We start from the raw sequence: 21,862 nt of genomic DNA, 5'->3' as shown, positions 1-21,862 counted from the left end.
GCCTGACTCCAATCTGACAGAGACTGGTGTAGGGGAAAATGAGAACATATAAGGTACAGTCAAGAGCTTTATGTTCAAGTTGTAGGACCCGTCCAGAATTCTAGTTAAATGTGTGTCTCAGGGGATGGGGCAGAATGTCATTTAAAAAGAGAACACAATTCAAGTCTAGAATGAGTCAAGAAGTGGACTAGGAAAATCATGCACGTCAGGCCACTGATGTTAAATTGATAAACTTTATGACACAAGTGGCCAAATGAGTGAATATAGTATAAGATATGGCTGATATAATCCTGGAAGAAATAATCAGGGAGTAAATTTGGGCCTATGCCTTCAAATTCTTCCATGAATAAGCCAAGGTTTAGAGATAGATATTGATGAACATAGGCAGTACTTTGCAATTTCATAGCTTGGTTTCCGGCCCTGATTCTGTCATCCATAGTTGTACTGCTTGAATAAGTTACTACTGAGTCTGTACATTTCCTCTGTGTAGAACAGAGATATTATGGATTTCTTTGTCAGATGATTAAATTAAATTAGATTGAACAAGGTGATACCTAACACATAGCAAGTTTTCAATAAGTGTGTGCCCAAATTGATATCTGTTAAGAATTTATTATATAGTAATTAATATTTGTTAAGAATTTATTATATACTAATCACTCTTAGGCCCAATAAAAGAGTGCAAAAAAATCCCTGACCTCAAGAAATTCTCAGTGTGGAAGAGAAGCAGACTAGTCAATAATTCACTGGGATACATATAGTACCAGAACTTTACAAACAGAGAGCAAATTCCTAAGAGTGGTTGATGAAAGAATAATGAAAAAAATTGCAAAGATAGCAAGCAATATTATGATAAGGCTAAAAGAATGAGTTAGAATATGCAGTATTAATAAAAAGAAGTTCTCTAAGCAGAATGAATATCACATGCAAAAGTATGGATATTTAAGGAACAATCTGGGAATTGCATAGTTCAGTGGTAGACGGAGTATAGACTATAAAGGGAAAAAAAACAGCAGAAGAAATAAATGGCTGGAAAAGTAAGAAAGAACCAGATTTGAACTTCATTATCTCCTCCTCCTCCTCCTCCTCCGCCTCCTCCTCCTCCTCTTCTTCCTCGGTCCTTCATCTTCTTTTCCCCCTTTGCAGTACTGGTGATTAAACTCACAGCCTAAAACATGCTCAGCAAGTAGTAAGTGCTCTGCCGCTGAGCTATATCTCTACCTTAAAGAACTTGGTTTTTCACATAAGAGAATCAGATGAAGACAATTAATTCTAAAGAAGAGGAAAAAATTTCAAAAGGTTGAATTTATAAATTACAAATTATATTCTGTTAATAAAGTGGCCTTCGATGCCAGTTCAAGGAGTTCGAATTTCAACACATGGGCTATTGCAAAGGTTACTTGGCTCTAAAATAGGGGAAAAAAAAACATTGAAATTCCATTGCAGGTAGAGTGGACAGGTATATGTTCAAAATGGGAATTGAGAAGAAATTCAAAACAAGGTAAAGAGCTATGAAGCTAGTGTACATCCAAGAAGAACAGAGTAAAGCCTTGGACCTGAATTGTGACCACGGGAATGAAGAAGACACAAATCCAATAGACACCTGAACAGATCTGATATTGAAAATAAATAAGAAAGAAAATTGCCTGTAGGACATAAGGTTTATGAAAGATGTGTGATGGTGAGATCACATTGAGGGTAGACCATTTGTTAAGGGGGAAGAAACAGTAGAGTTGAGAAGGGTATCAGACTTTTGGTGCTGAGATTTTTATTCATCCATTCACTCAAACAACAGTATTCATTTGTACTCACCATGACAGGCTAATATGAATAGGTGCTATAGACAGACAGACAGAGGGTATAAATACAGATCATGAGTCTGAACTTGGAGCCTAATAGGGGGGATACAGGAGGTACCTAAGTAATTATTAAGACAAAGTAGAACATTATACATTTAATAAAAGAGATTTCCATGTTGTGAAAAAATGGCTTCCAATTGGGGAAATCAGAAAGGCATTATGGAAAAGTTATGATGTAAGCTGGGCTCTGAGGTTCATCAGACTTGGGGTGACTCTATGCCCCACTTTACCCAACACAGTCCCAATTATGCCTTTTGTCAAGCATAATGATCAAAAGCACCCCCCCCCCTTTTCACTCTCTAAAGTGTGGTTAGTTTAAATACTAGATTATGTGGTTGCCCTAGGCATAGTTAAAGGGTACCAGCCTGTGCTCCTAATAAATGTCAATCAGGCTTGAAAGCTAAACTCAAAAGTCTGTTAGCAACATATTGTCTACAGCTAGGGAGATAATGGCACTGCTCTTCTTGGTCCTGTTATCTACTGATTTCTCTATTCTCCTGTAGGATAGGGAACTAGATTCAAAGAGAGATCAAGTTGTGAGCTGACTCCAAGCTGGGTTAATGCTCATTTCAACCCAGAACCCTACTTTGAGAAAGCATCCTAGTGCACACTTTGGGGGTACAATGTGATCTATACATACACTATAGAAAACAGTCAATCAAGCTAATTACCAAATCTATCATGTCACCAACTTGTATACTGTAATTATTAGCTTTTAACAACAACAACAAAAAAAAAAAAACTAAAAGGATTCACAAATCCCTTGTGTGTGCTTTTGAAATCTAAAAATTTCTAGAAACCAAACTTTGGTTTTTGGGGTGTTGTTTTGTTTTTGTTTTTGGTGGTGCCAGGGATTGGATCCAGAACCTTGCACATGCTGGGCAAGCACTAACACTGAACCACATCCCCACCCCTTTTTTGTTTTTGTTTTGCTGTTGTTGTTGTTGGACCTCTTGTTTCAGGGTTTAGCACTAAGGAAATAAAATATTTAATTGGAATGCAAAAAAAAAAAAAAAAAGAGAAAGCATCCTAGAACCAATGGTCTACAGAACACACTTCAAGAAACACAGGACCTCATAACCAACTGGCAGTTGGGGTGTGTACGTGTGTGTGTGCACATGTGTATGATGAGGTATTGATCATTAGTAAGGTGGTTCTATGTATAACAGGGTCTAGGTTAATTCTCTATCACCCACCATGTAAAGTACTTATGTGAGCTAAATCTGTCTAAAAAGCAAGTCTTAATACTTTCTTGGTTCCTCAGTGAAATAGGTATGGAATCAAAACTGTAAGATTTTATACAGCCTCTAGTGTATCCACGGTCCTAAACTCTACATTTAAAACTCGACAATGGCTTAAAAAAATTCTGACCATGGAATACCGTAAGTAACGGAACAAATGGTGTTCTGCTTTCTGGTTGAAAAAGATTATTGTCCAACCCGTGTCTATGAATGTAAATGCCAGAAATCTCAGCAGCTATAGAAAACCTAGTGCCTTTGAAAGTTTTCTTTTGAAAGCTCTGAAGAATGAGATTGATGATAGAATCCCTAATGTCTCTCTCTCTCTCTCTCTCTCTCTCTCTCTCTCACTCTTTTTTTTAAAGTCACACCACACAAGATTTAAGAGCTAAGCCAGAAAACATCAAACGACATGTTCAGAATTGTTCAAGGAGAAACACTGATTTTTTTTTCTTTTGCCACCAACAAGAAACACTAAAATTTTTACAAAAGGTAAAATGAGATATGACTAGCAGAACGTCTGCTAAAAGATGCTGTTATCCCAACTGCCATAAGCAGATCAATAAAAAACAAATTCGTTTTTTCCTGACTGCCTGAAAAGAAAAAGACCCTCACAAATCCATAGCACATGAAAGGAAAATGGTGTTAGCAAATAATGAATATAAAACTGGATCCCAGTGACCTCTGAGCCTATAAAAATCAAACACATTTTTATATAACCATTATTTCTTAGTGGAGCTGGTAGTAGGTGACTCTGGTATTCACTGAACAAAAAAGATAGCAAGATATTCTTTTATCATTTTAAGGCTTGACTTGGCCAATACAGATTTCTTTTGTGGTAACAGAATTTTCAGTCTTTAAAAGGGGAAACTACCTCACCATCAGCAACCACCACTGCTAAGCACATAAATGTATTGGGGATTCTATTGGTCACATTGCAAAGGCACAGCCCACCAATTTAGAATTTCATAGGAACGTGTTGTCTTAAATTTGTAATGTTCTTATGATCTTCTAAGCGAATTCATTGGCATTATTACATTGGAGCTTCTCATAAAGCTTGTGAGGTAGTCAAGGCTCAGGAGACAAGAGCCACATCAGAGAAGAAGCCAAGCATGACCAACTCAATCCCATGCCTGAGAATGTACAGCAGGTGCAGTTAGGATGGCCACTCAAGGTCCCTAATTCCCCATCAGAGTCTTTCTCCAACACTAAAGCCGCCAAGCAAAGTTCTCTACACTTTCTCCCCAGTACCAAAATTGCTGCCTGCCTCTGTCATAATAAGTTCTAAAATGAATAATATTTAAAGGATTGTCTTCTTCACCTCATCAAAGAGTGGGTGAAAGTAGAGATGGACAGCTTTTTGTAGGTCTCTGATACCAAGGTAGCAAACACCTGTGTCTGCGCTGAGTCTTCACACAGTCATCTACAAGCAGCTTGTCTGTGTACTGTTAGATCAAGACCCAAGAACTAGGCCTCAGAATACAAAGAATCCAGATATTAGGTTACCATGAGAGCCAAGGTCATCAGGAAGCCACATGGCCAAACTGAGAAAGAGGGGTAAATGCTATAAAGATTAGACCATGGGGAAAACTCTGGAGGTATCTCAGCTGAAGGAGGGGTCACAGGTAGGAAGTGTCTACAGAGACGAGGCAGCTAAGCTAGTGAGAGAAGCAGCCCTGGCTTGACACTCACCATGAACCGAGCAGCTCCAGCTAAGTATTGCCATGCAAGATCCCGGGCTTCCTGCTGCCAAAACCTTCCCCACCATTTTTTTTTTAAAGAGAAACTAGATTATTAAGAGAAAATTGATTTACAAATATTAGCAACTAACTTTTAAAAAATTAACACAGCATAGACCACACTAAACGTGCTGTTGATTAAATCTGGCCTATGCGTCAGACTCAGCCTGTGGCCTGACAATTTTCAACTTCAAGTGTCAGTTTAAAGCTTCTGTTTTAATCAACAAAACGTCCTTAATCCCTTTTGGGTTCGTGATGGATTATATCTAATTGCTCAAAAATGTCCAGTGCAGGGCTGATAAATGCACACTACAGCTTTTACCTGTTCACTGGGATGGGGGGCAGGGGAGGCAGCAGGAATCTAACTACTAGAAATTTATTCTTTCTTTAAGATACCTGGATTTATATTTAAAGTTCACACAGTTTTGCCTTCTATTTCACAATGCCTTTGTTGATCCTTTTAGCTTCAAGGAAGACCGTTTTCAACCCAAATCTTCTAGTAAAATTGACTACTAAGAAAAATGTGCCACATTTATTTTATGGATACCCAAACCTCTGTTTTCAGAAAAACAGCCCTAGATTAAACCAGAATTCTCTCAAAAGTGCCACCCTTCCCTACCTCCAGCTGTCTTTGCACCTACAGCGTTAGCTCCAGCTATCCATCAGAGTGACAACAGCCAAGGCCCAGGGGCTGATGTGGCATACACAAAGACAGACACATCCCCAAGCATTCTCAGGGCTCACTCAAAATGCAGCTTGCTGGCCTTGCGTAATCTGATCAACACCCCGGCTGTTGTCAGAAACAATGGCGAACAATAATGATTTTTTCAGGCCTTGGCTGGCCTCTTGCCTTTCAAAACAATGCCTCTGCCAAAAAAAAAAAAAAAAAAAAAAAGTCTGGAAGAATAACTCCTCTTGGCCCCAGGGTTCAGACTACAAAACTTCCTTTCTCTCACGTGGCCTCACACCACTTTGATCTTTAATGCTGCTGTTCACCAGGAAGTGGACTTTAGAATAACTCAGTGGGAGAGCGTCAGATGGAAGGTGAGGCTCTCCCCACCTCCCAACAGTGTCCCTCACGGCAGGTGCTGAGGGATGGCCCTTGCCAAGCCACACTTGGAGTCCTCTGGTCAGAGGAGCAAGAGAATTAGGAAATATCCTAAATACTTAGAAGGCCTGTCACTCCTAAATCAGCTGATGCCTCTAATAAGGTAAATTATGGACCAGCATACACACACATCAAGGTGACAGACATACACAAACACACAACATGCTACATTCAAATCTGGCCACGCCTGAAATATTATCTGTTTGCTCCACCTAAACTTTGCTTTTTAATCTTCTACTTCTGAACAGATTCTTTAAAATATTCCCCTTGTTATTCTCCATCGCCTAACACCAGAAATGCCCTTTGTGTGGCAATGACTGATGAATACCAAAAGCAAAGAAACCTGTCTCCTAGGAAAGCTTTCTGGGCCCCTATTTTTTTTTTTTAATGCACAGTATTCTTTACCCTTGGAAGTTGCATGATCATGCTAGCTATATGTTGGTTCAGAAATTTTACTTTGAGACCTTTGGGATGCTTCCCCTCCATCTACCAAGAGCATTCGGCAGATAATTTATCCTTCATGGTTTCAAACCAAAAGAAAACAAAATTATATATTAGAGATTAAAAGTGCCAGAAAAACAGAGTTAACTTACCTCCATTCACAGGCTAGAGAGGAAACCACAAAGGAATTTCTGACAATTGCAATTTGTCTTAAATATGCCAATACACTGTTCACATTCAAGACTCATTAAGCAGATTTGTAGCATTCACTTCACATCTGATGTACTAGAATTCGAGAAAATAGATTTGTTTAACCCATTTGTGACAATGAAGCAGACTTCAACCATTGCAGACCTGGGCAAAAAGAAAACCAAGCCTATTCTCCAGGAGTCCAGAGGCTAGGTAAGAAGAGATGAGAATCTGTCCTGATATAGTATTCAGGTAATAGTGACTAGAATTTCTGCTTCCCAATCAGGAAATAGATGAAAACAGATAATCGAAGACCTTAAACACCTCCTTATTATACACTTTCCCACCCCTTCCCTAAGTAAGATAATTTTAAGAGGTGGTAGGGGATGTCAAAGACTAGATTCTGTCTTAGTACTGATATCATATGGGGGGAATTACTTTACTTCTCTGGACTTACATTTTTTCACCTTTAGAAGGAACATAATATTACACACTTTGGAGGATTGTGATAAAGATAAAATAAGATGGTGTACATATAAAGCTTCTCATCTGACATGTAGTAAATGCCCTGCAAATGTTTTTGTTATTGTGTTTGTTAATGGAGGGTTACTGCGACTCAAATGCTCTTCCAGGCTCCTAGGAACAACCTAGCTCTCTTCTGCAGCCTTCTCTCAGAAGTCCAACCAGGGCCTCCCGTCTACATTTTTCTGACTTGAGGGAATGGCAGTATTGTCCTAGGAGCCAATAAACTGGCATTAAATCATTTAGTGACCCTGTTAGATACTGCTTGGGTCACATGAACTACCTGTGCCTGTGTTTGCACAGGTGAGAAGTAAAATAAAGTGCATCTTACACACCTTCATCTTCTTCTACTATCTTTTCTCTTCTTTCACTCCCAGCCAAACTTCTTAGGAGTTGCTCATATTTATAACTTGTCCTCATTTCTCAACCAACCTCCATACTTCTTCATTGGCTAATTATTTTCTACCTATAATAACCATATCATTAATATTCAACATACAACCAACCACATGACTCTCTCCCATCTTTTTTGAATCCATAGAATTTTGATACAGATTTTTTTTTTCAGAGAGAAGTGGAAAATATGGCCAGGTGTGATGGCACGAGCCAGTAATCCCAGCAGCTTGGGAGGCTGAGGCAGGAGGATCGCGAGTTCAAAGCCAGCCTTAGCCAAAATGAGGCGCTAAGCAACTTAGTGAGACCCTGTCTCTAAATAAAATACAAAATAGGGCCAGGAATGTGGCTCAGTGGTCAAGTGCCCCTGAGTTCAATCCCCAGTACCAAAAAAAAAGTGGAAAAATATGAGTTTTGCTGGAAAATTGAGTTTTACTTAAGATGTGTCTTGCATATCATCATTTCTGGTCTGTGCATCTTAATGTCATTAAATCTATGCAAAGCCTTTCACTGGTGCCAGGCTGTCATTCCAAACTTGATTCTGAAAGACCAGATGCTTGTCAGAAACATCAATGAGTAATGTTAGCAAGAGCTTTGTACTCGTAGGTGTTAATCTGGAAAGCTGTGATAAACAGGTCAGGGCTGGAGAGGTCTCCAAGAAACCTTTAACGGAAGTAAGATTCTCCAGAGTGACCTTCTGCAGGATATGGAAACCCCACTGTGGTAATAGCAGAGTCCAGCCTTCCCTTTGCCTACGTGGCCCACTTCCACTACAGCAGGTAGTGAGGGTGAATTCTAATTTCTAGCCATTTTTCAAAGCCCTCCTTGATAAGGTCTTGCTTCTTCTTCAAAGTTCATCTCACTCAGGTCTAAATAAGAAGAGGACTTAAACTACGGTTTTCTAATAGTTCTCACTATGTTCTCCATTGTGTAGCGTCATTGATGGAGTACTTACGATTCTGGTTAGCACGTTTATCTGCCCGACATTTGCAACTCTACGCTCCGTGAGGTCAGAGTTCACGTGCTGTCCATCCATGTGCACTCAGCACAGGTTCTGGTAAATCCTCAATAAATTATTGTGGCTTAACTGATACAGTAAAGAAAGGAAGTAGGGGAGAAGAAGACAGCAAGGAAGGAAAGAAAGCAGAATGGGAGGAATGGAGGGAGGAGGGGGCAGAAGGAAAAATGGATTAACATGTAATTCTAAGAATTTTTCAGAAAATTATGTCTGTTCTCTGAAAGTACATGACCTAGTTGAGTAAAGAGTAATATGTCTCTATAACAGGAGCCTCATACAAGGTGATGTATAATCACACAGTCTAGCGTCTGGTCTCTAAGAGGAGTGAAGGTGAAGGTCTATGGGGCTGCAGAACTCAAAGAAGACTTTATAAAAAGAAGATAATTTTTTGCCGAACTTGAAAGAAGTGGAGAATGTCAAGTCCTACAGTGCTCCTTGACTCTCTACCTCACTTCTTGTATGAGACATTAATAATTAATACTGTTAATTCATGTGCTACAAATGAAAAGCACGGTAACTGCAGCTTGATTTTCCTGGACTTGAAGAATAACTTTCAACATGATAGAGAATAAACTCTAACTTTTAATGGATATGCTTATGACGTGTCATGCTCTGTGCTGGAGGCTGAACAAGAATAATGTAATCTCATCCGTAGACAAACCATGATGATCATGTCTACTCTACAGGTAAGAAAATTGAACAGAGAGGCTAAGTACCTTGCTCCAGATCACATCACTGGAAACAGCTGATGTAAGAATAAACCCCTGATACTTGGAAAAACAGAACCAGATCCTCTACTGTCCTCACACATTTTTTCATTTCAGTGATGAGAAGATGAGAGAGGGCACCAGTATTTCCATTAAGGCCTCCAGATCCACTCTCCACTCTTTGTGTTGCTCTGTACCCCAGCACCTGACCAATGGAAAGTGCAGCTCTGTACCTGCTTTTGGCTTCTCATTGTATTATCCAGTAGAATGCATGGGCAGGGGATTGGACAAAAGAGAGGTCAGGATGTGCATTCCCCAGGTCCCTGGGCATCCTCTACTAAGGTACACAATTCTGCTAGTCAGTCTCTCTACGTATATACAGCTCTCTTTCTCCCTCCCGACATGGCCTTACTCCCTGTCTCCCATGTCTTCGCTGCTTTTTCAATGCTCAAATGTTTACTAAGAGTCCATTAATACCACGATGATCCAGCAATCCCACTTCTGTGTAAACATCCAAAGGAAGTGAAATGAGTATACCAAAGAGATCCCTACGCCCGAGTTCACTGCAGCAGGTTGCAAAAGGCAAGATATGGAAACCACCTAAGAATCCACCAGTGGATAAATGGATACAGAAAATGTGGCCCATATACGCGATGGATCAGTCAGCTTTAAGAACGAAAGGAAATACGATTATTTGTGACTACATGGAAGTCATTACGCTAGATGAAATAAGCCAGACACAGACAGACAAATTTGGCACCATCTTAATTGTGTGTAGAATTCAAAACAGTCAAACTCATAGAAGCAGAGGGTAGGATGGTGGTTAACAGAGATGGGGGTGGAGGGGTTTAGGCAGTGCTGATCAGAGGGTACAAAGCTTCTACTAGTAGGAATAAGTTTTTGAGATCTGTTGCACAGCAAAATCACTATAGTTTATAACAAGGTAAGGTGTACTTCTTTTTTTAAAAAATCCCTTTATTATCCTTCCTCAATTACACAACTTAAGTGTGCCATCTTTTTTTTGTAGAGACCCTGACTGATACGGGTAATTAGTGTTTGAACTGAAATATTAATGTCCAGATTTGGGGCACATTTTAAAAGATGTGACACACCAAGAGTAAAGGCTGAAATAGAAAAGAGAATAACATTTTAAAAAAATTATTCTGAGATTTTCAGGCCTAGATAATCTGAAAAAAATGATGATATTGACAGAAATAGTGGCATTTGCAATGGGGGTTAGTAGTTTCTAGGATACTGTGACTATTTGTCTTTTCATTTGAATGTTTGTTTTAGAACTACAATTCTTCTGTTAAAAAGAAATATAATAATGCAGAAAATAATTGAAATATCTACATTCTAGTTCTCATAGAAGGTTTTTATTTCATCATCAAATCTAATTTTGCTGGATACAAGATTCTTGGCATCCATTTTCTTTCAGAGCTTGATATATGTTGTTCTAGGACCTTCTAGCTTTCAGGGCCTGGTTTGAAAAATCTGCACATATCCTAATTGGTTTCCCGGAATATGTAATCTGATTCCTTTCCCGTGTGGCTTTTAATATTCTCTCCTTATTCTATATATTAGGCATTTTCATTATAATGTGCCTTGGTGTGAATCTGTTGTGATTTTGAACATTTGGTATCCTGTAAGCCTCTTAATGTTGGTTTTCCCATTCATTCTTTGTGTCGGGAAAATTATCTGACATTATTTCATTGAATAGAATGATGCTCATTCCTTTGGTTTGGAACTCTATGCCTTGCTCTATCTCAATAATTTTTTTATTTCGTCTTTTTATGCTCTCCCATATTTCTTGAATATTCTGCCCATGGTTTCTTACCATTTTCACTGTGTGGTCTACATTCTTTTCAAGATAATATATTTTGTCTTCATTGTCTGATATCCTGTTTTCCCAGTGGTCTAATCCGTTGATGATGCTTTCAATTGAACTTTTAATTTGGTTTATTGCTTTTTTCATTTTAAGGATTTCTGGGTTTTTTTTTAAACTGCTATCTCCGTATTGAAGTCATATTTTGCTTCCTGTATTTGTTTATGTAGCTTTGTCGAAATGATCTTTTGCTGCCTGTATTTGCTCTCTTACGTCATCCTTTAAGTCACAGAACGTTTTAATTATGTACATCTTGAACTCCTTGTCTGTAATTTCTTCTGCTGCGCTGGCCAATGATTCTAATAATGTGGTGTCTTGATTTGTTTGGGGCACTTTCCTCCCTTGTCTTTTCATGTTGCTTGTGTGTCTTCCCTTCTAGCACTATGGATCCAAGGTGTTTCTGTTTTTACCCTATAGGCTTATAATGTCCCTGTAGGGTTCCACTACTGCTGATAGCAGGCCCGCCCTGGCCCCTGGGGACTCAACCCCCAGTTCTTTGTTATGCATGTCAATGTGGCCAGCTCACAAGGCCATGACGCGGGCTTGCGGCTCCCTGTTTATCTGCCTCGCACATATGTGTCTCGGGAACATCTTGACCTGTTCGAGCCTCCTGATAGGGGACGGTGACGTGACGGTAACCCAAGGACGCAGTTATTACTCTTCCCTCCTCACTTTTGAGTAATTTCCCGCAGCTGTTAAAAAGATATATAAAGGGAACAAATCTGCCAATAAAGCGCGCACATGCTCCCTCCTGGATGAAGAACCTTGGTGTCCTGTGTATTTTTAACCCCGCCGTCCCTCGCCGGACTCGGCTCCGTTAGCCGGCACACTACCTCCCCTGAGGGGAAGGACAATGTTAACAGATCGCAACATAAACAATATACAACCTTAAAAGCAATTAGTTGCTATTAAGACATTTATACTTTGGTCACAATGTATAGCAATGGTGAATTTAATTATTATCTACAATATAACTAGTAGGTTTGTAAAAGGGTTTATAGTTTCTGATGGTGGACAAAGAACCGAGGGTGAGGTGTAGGATGATATGCTGAGGGGGTAGGAGGTGAGGATACAGAGTTATTATATCTTAGGAAGTGTGGAAGAGAAATCTAAAGAAGAAGGTTAGTAGCAGGAGAATAGAGAGGAAGTATTTTGGGTAGACAAGTAAATGGGAGGATAGTAGAGTACATAAAACAAACACATATATATTAAGAAAAATAAAAAATGTTAAAATAGCAAAAATTGGAGGGAAAAAAAGAATACACAACACAACTGTGATCCCATTTTTGTGTAATCCCATTTTTGTGTAATCCCATTTTGTGTCCCAGTTCTCAAAATCCTAATTCACACAAAGTACTTAGTTTTGCATATGTTGAGGATGTGGAGGTGGGAGAATAGGGAATGAGAAGGAAAAAAAAAACCTTGAAACAAGGATTGTTTTGGTTGGAGAACAGTATCTCTCCTGCTTCCCTTCTCATTCAATAGATAGGATTGTCTGTTGTTAGCTGGTATCTCTGCCCTCTGGATGGTGAAGGTAACCAGAGTGTCACTGTGCTGGGTTAGTGGCTACTGGGGAAAGGCAGGAGTTAGAAACTGGGTACCTGGCCAGCCAGAGTTCCAAACTGGGAATTGCCCCACTAAGGACGGTGATGAAGGTGGCCCAAGATGGAGGTGTCGGCTTTCAGCAGTGGGGTGTCGGATCAGGTGGGGGGAGCCAGGTGATAGTGTTGCATGTGGATGATGTGTTCAGAGACAACTCTGTGGCATGCAATGTGTGGTTTCGGCTGTCTTCAGAGCCTATGTGAGGTTCCCAGGTGAAGGCAAGCTAACATGCATAGGGACTATCTTTGTTGCTGCAGAGTCCCAAGATGGAGGCAACCAGGGTAGTCCCACATTGGTAGATGGAGGTCCACACGGGAGTGGCGGCCAGAGTTCCTGCATGTGGGTAGCTTCTATGTGTTCTGCGTGGAAGAAGCATCTGGGATTTTTGCTCAGGTGAGTGGCCAAAAGTTCTGCGTGAGTGCTAATGCCGATGGTCCTGCTTGGGTACCCAGTAGTCCTGCATGGGCAAGTAGTTGGGAGACCTACTCTGATGCTGAGGCCTGGAGCCCTGCATGGGCACAGTGGCTGTAATTCCTGTGCAGGAGCAGGAATATCACTTGCAGAGAAGCAATAGTCTCACTACTTGAGTCCCAGGTCATGGAGTAACACAGAATTCTGCCTCCCTCTGGCCCGCCATCTTGGATCCCCTGTCTACATCCTAGTTCTGTTCTACCAACCTCTTTTAACAAAGAAACATCTATCATGAATTTAACATGTATCCTTAAAGTCTTTTAATTCTTTATATAAATATATGTATGCTAGTTCAATATTATTACTCATAATAATGATTATAAAAACTTACGAATTAGATTAATATATGGGTAAATTACTATTTCTGTAATTTGAAAACTTGAGATTTTCACTCAAAATTGTGTGTTGGAGCTCTAGTCAAGTGAACATATACACATTTCTATTTCCTTTCTTTTAACAGTTACGCAATAATCCAATATGAGTGTCATGTTTTCCTTGCTCATCCACAGACTTATTTTTCACTTCAAAAAACAATACTTCCCAGGCTGGGGTTGTGGCTCAGTTAGCAGAGCACTTGCCTGGCACATGTGAGGCACTGGGTTCGATTGTTGGCACCACAAAAAATAAAAATAAAGGCATTGTGTCCATCTACTAGAAAAAAAAAATTTTAAAAAAATTCGGTGAACCTCCTTGAAATAAGTTTCCTCAGGAAAATTTCTCCAGAGTTCTTGAGTCATTGTTGGGCCAAAAGGTACAAAATAAGTTTAGAAATCTTGATTTTGAGGTGCTATACTCTTAGGCATCAAAATGGGATTTTAACAGTAATTAGAAGATACCAGTTCCCTAGAAGATAAAAGGACAAAGAACAGAAGATAAGGGTATTTGTGTTTGCAGTAATATTTTTTTCCAACCAAAGAATCAGAATATCTCTTCATCAGGTGGTAAACTTGGACCCTTACAATTATTATCTCATTTAATCCTCATCTCTACCCTTCGTGAGATAACTGAAATTCACTAATGCCTTATTATAAATAATAGTCACTACTCCACTACAATTCCATTTTTATCAGAAAAATAAGGTAGGAAATTCCAAATGTTTTCAGTGAATTCTTTTACAAAATCATCTTCTCCATTGTAAACACAAAGTAAAGCCAATAATAAATAAATAAATAACAAGTGAGATGTAATATGTGGAAAAAGTAAAAGCTAGATAACCCACAAACTAGTCAATCCCAGGAAAGATCAGATATTGACTGTACTTGAACTTTTAACATTAATTTGTCCTCACTGTGAGAGTTTCCTGATCTGAAGCAAAAATGTCTACTCCGCAATTGACCATAGATGCATCAGAAACCCTCAATAACTCCAAGCAGTGAAATAAATTAAAATTACCCTTGGTAAACATGGGCCACATGTATTAGAATCCCAATAATAATGCTACACCATCAGGTAAATAAACTACATTTTCCCAGAACATGATAGTTTTAGGACAAAGGCAAAATACTTTAAAGAAAAAAAAAATATTCACATGTCCCTCCAACACATTCAGAAAGAAGGTCAATATTACCTAGAGGGCTTTATGGGTTTTCAGATGAGTTATTTCTTCAGTTCATTCTTCTGCCAGTTCTTAGCTTGGCACCCCAGTGGGGGGAACAAAAGAGCATCACCTTAGGACCACGAGCATCAGCCAGTGCCTCAGGTCTCATTAAAGCATGAGTTGGGAATCACTCCCAGTCTGTGAACATGGAGAAAGCTGTAAAGGAGCTATGATTTGCCCAATTTTTCTCTGCTGCCCCAAGGATTTCATGGGGAAGAGAATTTTCCTTAGGATAGTGGTGTCCAGACTTAGCCTTAAGGGTAGAGGCAGTAATAATAAAAAATAACTAACATTTTTCTGTGGGTTATTACTTTATTTACTACTCACAGCAGCCCAGGGAGGGAGCTATTGTTGAGGTTCATGGAGCTGCCCAAGGATGCAAAACCAGCAAATGTCAAAGTTGAGATTGATACCGAGGGCTCTGACTCTGATCCTTCTCACATAACACTATCCTGCCCAGCCAGCAATTATGAAGTGTCTGGTAGATGTCTGTAAAAATAGGTCTTTCTGTGTTGAAAATCTACCTGACTCCTACCCACCTATCTGAAGTGCTTCCATTCTGTGATTAGCCATTCAGCCCTCTCATGGAAGAAATATTCTCTACTCAACTGCACAAATAAAGGGCCCATACTTTAAAAAACAATCTTCAACCTAGTAATTCCATTCTTAAGATTATTTAAACAAACAATAATCAAACACCTGAGATATTTGGTGTAACATTTGAAGTACTATGTTCTGTAATAACAAAAAGAAGAGCAAGGAAACACTGGGAAGGCCAGGAATGGGATGAAAGGAAGAAGAAACAACTACTGGAAATAACCCAAATGCCCAATAAGAGGGGATGGACTTTAGTATAGCAAAAGATAGAACAGTATTCTCCAAGCCCCAAGTTATAATTCATAAGGGGGTGAAAATATTACAGTGGGTCAAAGTCAGCAGGGTTTTTTTTTTCCTTCACAAAAGAAAATAGTATGAAATAGAAAAAAAAAAACAGAAGAGAAAATAATCAAAGTGCATCACACCTTGTGAGGGTAAGCATTATCTCATGAATCCTCTCTCTTTGTAAATACACCTGTGCATGCATACATCAACAACTTTGTGGGTAAACATCAATAATTCTTCGTGTCCAAGAGCACACATTGTTCTCACTTTATGGGATAGTAGGCTGGAGGGAATGAGAAGACATCTCAAGTTCACTCTTCTCTTTCTCCAGATGTTTCTACTCATGCTGCTCATGGGCCAATTACCTCCTGCCCCCTTTTGTTTCTTCCTTTCACCATCAAACCCCCCAAGTTTAGCTTCTTTTTACCCAAAGTAACTCCAGACTAGCTCAGGTGACTTCATGAAGTGTGTTCACTTGACATGGGTCTCATCCATCTTTATGTGGGTTACTTAAGGTGTTCTCCATGAAGCACAGCCGATTTTAAGCAAAATCATGGAGGGGAAAATTCTAAATTATAAAACCAAGTACAATATAAAATATATATATTTTAGTGTGGGGCACAGGCAAAAAAAACAACTAAATACATTGGTCTAGGTTATTATTCATTCATTAAAATTTACTTGCAAGAAATCATGGAAGATGTATAACAATCTTAAGGAAAAAGTAGGTCACCAAGTGGTACAGATATTACAATGGCAATTATTGAAAATATGAATGTACGTAGGTAGGTAGATGGGAGGAAAGGCATAAGCAAACAGAAAACCACAGCTGTCCTGAAGAGACATATGTGATTATTACTCCTGGTTGTATATTTTATTTCTAACTTGAGACCAATAGATCTGTTCCATAATTAACTCCAGTTCAAATTTGCCTTAGACTCTGTCAATAATTCTAGTAAATACAACAAATCAGAATGTACTTCAAGCAGTCCAAGAGCCAATCTGCTTAAGGAAACTTACATATGGAACTGGAATGCTAAGAACATAAAATCTGCTTGGTGGATGGAACATAACATTTCTAAAACCAACAACATGTTTCTGTTCATACATACGGCTGTGGACATATGCAAATGCTGGGAGAGATGACCAGTGGAGCTATCCATTGTTCATTTACACTTTAGCATGAGCTAGTGTACCTAGTCCCTTCCAATAAAAAATGTTAGCATGCGTCAAGAGTGGATGAAACTTCTCATGGTTACAGCGGTGAAAAGAAATTGTGAAAATAGGCACTAGACGGTACTGAGATGTTTGTTTTCAGTGCCTACTCCTCCTCCTTTTCATTTTATAATTTTTCTTCCCCATGATTTTTTTTTTTTTTTGCTTAAAATTGGCTGTGTTTCATGGTGAACTCCTTAAGTGACCCACATAAAGATGGATGAGACCCATGTCAAGAGAACACACCTCATGAAGTCACCTTAGCTAGTCTGGAGTTACTTTGGGTAAGAAGAAGCTAAACTTGGGTGGTTTGATGGTGAAAGGAAGAAACAAAAGGGGGCAGGAGGTAATAGGCCCATGAGCAGCCTGAGTAGAAACATCTGGAGAAGGATAAGGGTGAACTTGAGATGTCTTCTCATTCCCTCCACCTGACCACTCAATAAAGTGAGAACAATGTGTGCTTTCAGACACTAATAGTTATTCATGTTTCCTAGGAAGCGGTTGATGTTTACCATGAACTCAAGTCATTTGTAAGATGTTATGGTTCTTGCTACCCCACAGGATCTGGATCAATCTTCTTATCAATCAATGGAACACCAAACTGCAGTGTTCCAACAGCTAATGTATGCGGCAGGATGAGGTCTTCCAGCCTCACATCCACTTATTTCCTTCTGGTCCTCATCACCAATGAAGAAGATATATTTTAGTAAAGCAGATTAAAAAGAGAGAATTTTAAACAAATAATGCTGAAAAGGGGCCAATAACTAAGAGAAGACATGAAAGGCTTGTTTGGAAGATGTGCCACTCTGAAAACAACATGGAGTCAATAGTCTCTCTTCATGTGGGACAATTAAATCTACCACCATTCCTGAATCAGAATCCGGGGGAAAAAGATCATCATGACCTTGATTTAGGGTGGGAGGGTGAGAAAAAGCCACTGAAAACTACACCAGAGATCCAAACACCTCCCCTAGAGCTAAAGTAATATACAAGGTATATTTTCCTTCTCTAAATTTTCTTTAGACATGTGGAATATGGATATTTTCAAAGTAACCTATAAATATATATATATATATATATATATATATATATATATAAAATACAAACATTAAAGGTCATCCTTGTATAAAAGCTACTATTAAAAAATGCTAAATGTATTTTTCCAGATCCAACTTCATCTGTTGATTTTTGGTGGAAATTATATAAGCTGAATTTCTTGGGTGGAGATGGGGAGACATCCCTGACTTAAATTGAGGAAATAAATATCTAAATTCAAGACCTAGCTTTCCTTGTTACACCTTGAACTTTTTGATCTAGGACAGATACTACCAATGAATAAAGAGAAAATTACTCACATTGGGGAAGGGCATTAAGTCTTTTGAGTGAGTGAGGTACCATGCAGAGATCTCAAAGGCAGAATCGAAGCTTTTATATTCTCTACCGCACCCCATGTCACCTATAGTACAAACCCCTAGTCCAAAAGAAAGAGGAAATGAGTCTAGATGCTCATGAAATGAAAGTACCTTTAAATTCTAAGTGTAATTTCCCACAGTTTAAGAAAGATGATTTTTTTAAAATTTAGTTTTGATGAAAGTGTACGTGTTCATGTGATCTCACCATTCTTAATGAACAGCCCTCGTGACCAAGACACCAACTATCACTAGTAAACTGCTGTTTGCATCTTATAATACCTTACATTTTAGAAATACATTAAATGGCCAACATAAAGATTAATAAGACCCCTATCAAGCTAAACCACCTGAAGAAGCTACGTCAGCCGGTCTGGAGTTACTTTGGAAAAGAAGAGGCTGAACTAGAGGAGGAGGGGGTGGAAGAAGTGTTTAACTTCTTGGTTAATATTACATGACACAGAAATATTAAAGAAATCATGTGCATTATACACACACAGACACATGTGCATTATACACACACAGACACACACACTCACGTTTAATTCATAAAAATATCAATTGCCTCTAAAATATTTTCCACCTATCTAAAATATGTAGCCTTTGTTTATGGAAATAATCTAGTCCTTGGACTAGCTGAGCAGACTGTTCATTTACTCCCTTCCTTGCTGATTTTTTTTTAATTTTATGTTTTAGCTAACTACATTCTTTCCATTTTTGAGACCAAGTTTTGAATGAAATGGTCTTATGTTTTACTGTAAATACCTTGATGCTATAAATTTTCTAGACATGAAACTATATTTTCTTTATAAAAACACTGAAAATCCATTTTTTAGACAAATAACTAAATCTGGAGAGATTTACCATTTGGGCTGGCAGATCTTCAATTGCAGAGCTCCAGCATGGAAAACAGTTTCTGGTGTTTAAATATTGAATTTGGTGAACAAGAAACCCTGGCATTTATCAGATTGAATGGAAATAAAAGAAGGTTATTGTTGTTTTTCACAACCGCCTCATCTGCAGAGCTCTCAAAGTCTTTCCAAACCCCTTATAGCATTATGTCATTTGATTCTCAACATTTGTCCATAATGTAGGTCAAGCCAGGGTTAGCATCATTTCCCAATTTATACATGAAGATACTGAAATACCAAGAGGATAGGTGACACGTACAAGGTCACACAGAAAGTCAGAGAAAGGATCAACCCAGCTCCCCTGGTTACTAATTTAATTGGTCTTTTATTACATTGCTTCCTTTCTCCCACATCAAGGACTACCTCTCTTAAACGTGCTTAAGAAATGTAAGTAAGAACAGTGATTATCATTCCTCTGGACTCATCCTTCTCCTTTGCTCAGAATAAGTTAATTTCCAGCTACTAACAAACCTGCAAATTTTCCCACAGATGCCCTGAAATTTTCAAAAGAGATATCCATTGCACAGGGAGGCATGAGGATGCTTTTGGTTTTATCTTCCCATGTCCTCATTTGATCTATTAAATTTTGAACTCAATGTGTCCCTGAAGGTGTTTAAGATTCAGTGCTCAAATCCCAAATTTCTCAAGGGTCAGTGAGTCAAATTCATTTACACTTTATCCCTGAGTTCCTTTCCTTTTTATTCCCACTTTTATATGAAAAGCAATAAACCAGTGACCCATGCTTTTCACTCAGAGACACTTTGGTCTGTACTTTAATCACTCCTTATCCAGTGCTTCACTGTAGGGCATCGTGCTGGAAATAAGTATTACACAACTATTTACTTCTCTCTGGACTTTTCCAGCAATTTCTATCAGGTCAGCTTCAATACTAAGGTAGTTGGCACTTATGAAATCATGAATCCAAATCTGCTACCACTTGGAAGGCAAATAAGGTCAAATATGCAGGATCGCAAAGGACAAAACAAAATCTACTTGGGGTTTTGTATAAAGCAAAGTTCAGGAACACCTAATAAAGTTTTCTGGGTGAGGAAAAAAAAACAAAGCTATATTTAGAATCATAAAATGGAAAAGTCTCTACAGTCATTAGAAAGAATGATATAAATCTAAGTTTACTGACCCAGAGTGTTGACAACTTTACAAAACTGTATATAATGACTTCATCTTAAATGTTACCGTGCCTAAAAGAAAAATCTGGAATTTTTAATCCTCTCCTAGTAGGGGTAGTATGGATCGGTTTTATATGTTTAAATTTTTATTTATACTTTCTAGTTCTTCTCTAATGAATTTATTCTTTCTTAGTTTGTAAAAAATGGAAAGGTCAAAGCCAAGCTGTAGAAATTTAACTAAAGCAAAGGTAAGCCAGGCCATGGACTTCCCTTCCCTATCTTTCAGACATGGGAAGAGTTACAGACCAAAACAGATGTACAGGGAATGATTTCATAGCACAAAATAAAACCTTATTGCTGGGGAGCAATTCTAATTTCTGATCCATGCTAATTAACACTCAAGAAAGTATAAATAAGTGAGCAGGAAGTTAAGGTGAGCTTCTTCCTTATCTTTTCTGCAACTTATTTTCTTGGTCATTTCTTGATCTACTTTAGGAGCAAAGATGTGGCTCAACAGACAGAGCTCTGGACATGGATTCAGAAGGCCTTTGTCACTCTATCAGCCTCTCTTCTTCGTTGGGGAAACACTTATTACCTCTCTGAGTTTTTATTTCTTTATCAAGAATGAGGAAAATAACACCTAATTCTTGAACCTGATATAAGAACTCCCTGAGAAAACATGAGAAATTTCGGAACATGTAGCTAGAACTCAAAAGTGTAACTTACAGCTGGGTGCAGTGGCACACACCTGTAATCCCAGTAGCTCAGGAGGCTGTAGGTAGGAGGATCAGCAACTTAGTGAGGCACTAAGAAACTCAGCTAGATCCTATCTCTAAATAAAACATTTAAAAGGGGGGGGGGGTGGCTGGCTGGGGATATGGCAAAGTGGTGAAGCACCCCTGGGTTCAATCCCCAGTACCAAAAAAAAAAAAAAAGTAATGATTACATATGATTCTTTCTCCCGATTTTACTTTGGTTTTCTGCTCTGTCTAAAACAGAAATTAAGATATCAAGTCATGACTATTATTAAATACATCAATTCTTTCTCAGTTTCTAGGATAGCATTCTCCTCTACTTCTCTTGGAGTTCAACATCCACATCACCACTGCTAGCTTCTCTTCCATATTATATTATACTTTGACATTCCCTCTTCAGTTATTCTCTTTTTACTCCTCATCTTCTTGATGGATGACCTTGCTCCCAAGTTTCAGCTGCCACTCTGTGAGCCAATGACTGCCAAATCTCCATCCCATGAGCTACAGTTCCATTTGTTCCTATCTTCATCCAAAATCCTACAAACACCTCAAACTAAGCACCTGCAACATTCTACTCATTATTTGCATATTTTCCTCCACCCCCAAATCCCAAATCCAGTCAGTCTCCTACATTTTTCATCCAACATAATGACTGACAGCCCAGCTAGAATCCATGGGCTCTCTCTCAACTCTTTCCTCGACCTCCAGATCAGACAGAGCTTTCGACCCAGCCTGCCCTCTCTGCCGCAGCTTAGACCTGTCTATTCTCTTCCCATGCCATTCTCTTCCTCCCC

Source organism: Marmota monax, unplaced genomic scaffold (genome assembly GCF_021218885.2).
Source record: "Marmota monax isolate L192 unplaced genomic scaffold, Marmota_monax_Labrador192_F-V1.1 WCK01_AAM20220418_F8-fsc00028, whole genome shotgun sequence".
Lineage (NCBI taxonomy): Eukaryota > Metazoa > Chordata > Mammalia > Rodentia > Sciuridae > Marmota > Marmota monax.
The sequence above is the reverse complement of the archived record's forward strand: the minus strand, read 5'-3'. Positions refer to the sequence as shown.